This window comes from Physeter macrocephalus, chromosome 8 (genome assembly GCF_002837175.3).
Source record: "Physeter macrocephalus isolate SW-GA chromosome 8, ASM283717v5, whole genome shotgun sequence".
NCBI classification, from domain to species: domain Eukaryota; kingdom Metazoa; phylum Chordata; class Mammalia; order Artiodactyla; family Physeteridae; genus Physeter; species Physeter macrocephalus.
The window spans coordinates 150,645,657-150,648,673 of record NC_041221.1 but is presented as its reverse complement, the minus strand read 5'-3'; the positions used below and the strand labels follow the sequence as shown (position 1 = coordinate 150,648,673).

General features: G+C 36.1%; 1 protein-coding gene across 1 annotated transcript in view; it reads right to left on the bottom strand.

The window, feature by feature from the left end:
* The window catches only part of SGCD (sarcoglycan delta), a 422,824-nt gene that overhangs the window by 168,008 nt on the left and 251,799 nt on the right, over window positions 1–3,017 (bottom strand). The window lies entirely within an intron of this gene.

Genomic DNA, 3,017 nt, shown 5'->3' with positions numbered 1-3,017 from the left:
AAATGGTAATAGGAACATACATATTGATAATTACCTTAAATGTAAATGGATTAAATGCTCCCACCAAAAGACACAGACTGGCTGAATGGATACAAAAACGAGACCCATATATATGCTGTCTACAAGAGACCCACTTCAGACCTAGGGACACATACAGACTGAAAGTGAGGGGATGGAAAAAGATATTCCATGCAAATGGAAATCAGAAGAAAGCTGGAGTAGCAATTCTCATATCAGACAAAATAGACTTTAAAGTAAAAACTATTACAAGAGACAAAGAAGGACACTATATAATGATCAAGGGTTCGATCCATGAAGAAGATATAACAATTGTAAATATTTATGCACCCAACATAGGAGCACCTCAATACATAAGGCAAATACTAACAGCCATAAAAGGGGAAATCGACAGTAACACAATCATAGTAGGGGACTTTAACACCCCACTTTCACCAATGGACAGATCATCCAAAATGAAAATAAATAAGGAAACACAAGCTTTAAATGATACATTACACAAGATGGACTTAATTGATATTTATAGGACATTCCATCCAAAAACAACAGAATACACATTTTTCTCAAGTGCTCATGGAACATTCTCCAGGATAGATCATATATTGGGTCACAAATCTAGCCTTGGCAAATTTAAGAAAATTGAAATCATATCAAGTATCTTTTCTGACCACAACGCTATGAGACTAGATATCAATTACAGGAAAAGATCTGTAAAAAATACAAACACATGGAGGCTAAACAATACACTACTTAATAACGAAGTGATCACTGAAGAAATCAAAGAGGAAATCAAAAAATACTTAGAAACAAATGACAATGGAGACACGACGACCCAAAACCTATGGGATGCAGCAAAAGCAGTTCTAAGAGGGAAGTTTATAGCAATACAATCCTACCTTAAGAAACAGGAAACATCTCGTATAAACAACCTAACTTTGCACCTAAAGCAACTAGAGAAAGAAGAAAAAAAGAACCCCAAATTTAGCAGAAGGAAAGAAATCATAAAGATCAGATCAGAAATAAATGAAAAAGAAATGAAGGAAACAATAGCAAAGATCAATAAAACTAAAAGCTGGTTCTTTGAGAAGATAAATAAAATTGATAAACCATTAGCCAGACTCATCAAGAATAAAAGGGAGAAGACTCAAATCAATAGAATTAGAAATGAAAAAGGAGATGTAACAACTGACACTGCAGAAATACAAAAGACTATTAGAAATTACTACAAGCAACTGAATGCCAATAAAATGGACAACCTGGAAGAAATGGACAAATTCTTAGAAATGCACAACCTGCCGAGACTGAACCAGGAAGAAATAGAAAATATGAACAGACCAATCACAAGCACTGAAACTGAAACTGTGATTAAAAATCTTCCAACAAACAAAAGCCCAGGACCAGATGGCTTCACAGGCGAATTCTATCAAACATTTAGAGAAAAGCTAACACCTATCCTTCTCAAACTCTTCCAAAAGATAGCAGAGGGAGGAACACTCCCAAACTCATTCTATGAGGCCACCATCACCCTGATACCAAAACCAGACAAAGACGTCACAAAGAAAGAAAACTACAGGCCAATATCACTGATGAACATAGATGCAAAAATCCTCAACAAAATACTAGCAAACAGAATCCAACAGCACATTAAAAGGATCATACACCATGATCAAGTGAGGTGTATTCTGGGAATGCAAGGATTCTTCAATATACACAAATCAAACAACTTGATACACCATATAACAAACTGAAGAAGAACAACTATATGATCATCTCAATAGATGCAGAGAAAGCTTTTGACAAAATTCAACACCCATTTATGATAAAAACCCTGCAGAAAGTAGGCATAGAGGGAACTTTCCTCAACATAATAAAGGCCATATATGACAAACCCACAGCCAACACTGTCCTCGATGGTGAAAAAATGAAACCACTTCCACTAAGATCAGGAACAAGACAAGGTTGCCCACTCTCACCACTCTTATTCAACATAGTTTTGGAAGTTCTAGCCACAGCAATCAGAGAAGAAAAAGAAATAAAAGGAATCCAAATAGGAAAAGAAGAAGTAAAGCTGTCACTGTTTGCAGATGACAAGATACTATACATAGAGAATCCTAAGGAGGCTACCAGAAAACTACTAGAGCTAATCAATGAATTTGGTAAAGTAGCAGGATACAAAATTAATTATGGTACTGGCACAAAAACAGAAATATAGATCAATGGAACAGGATAGATAGCCCAGAGATAAACCCACACACATATGGTCACCTTGTCTTTGATAAAGGAGGGAAGAATACACAGTGGAGAAAAGACAGCCTCTTCAATAAGTGATGCTGGAAAAACTGGACAGGTACATGTAAAAGTATGAAATTAGAACACTCCCTAACACCATACACAAAAATAAACTCAAAATGGGTTAAAGACCTAAATGTAAGGCCAGACACTATCAAATGTTTAGAGGAAAACATAGGCAGAACACTCTATGACATAAATCACAGCAAGATCCTTTTTGACCCACCTCCTAGAGAAATGGAAATAAAAACAAAAATAAACAAATGGGACTTAATGAAACTTAAAAGCTTTTGCACAGCAAAGGATACCATAAACAAGACCAAAAGACATCCCTCAGAATGGGAGAAAATAGTTGCAAATGAAGCAACTGACAAAGGATTAATCTCCAAAATTTATAAGCAACTCATGCAGCTCAATGACAAAAAAACAAACAACCCAATCCAAAACTGGGCAGAAGAGCGAAATAGACATTCCCCAAAGAAGACACACAGATTGCCAACAAACACAAGAAAGAATGCTCAACATCGTTAATCATTAGAGAAATGCAAATCAAAACCACAATGAGATATCATCTCACACTGGTCAGAATGGCCATCATCAAAAACTCTAGAAACAACAAATGCTGGAGAGAGTGTGGAGAAAAGGGAACACTCTTGCACTGCTGGTGGGAATGTAAATTGATACAGCCACTATGGAGAACAGTATGGAGG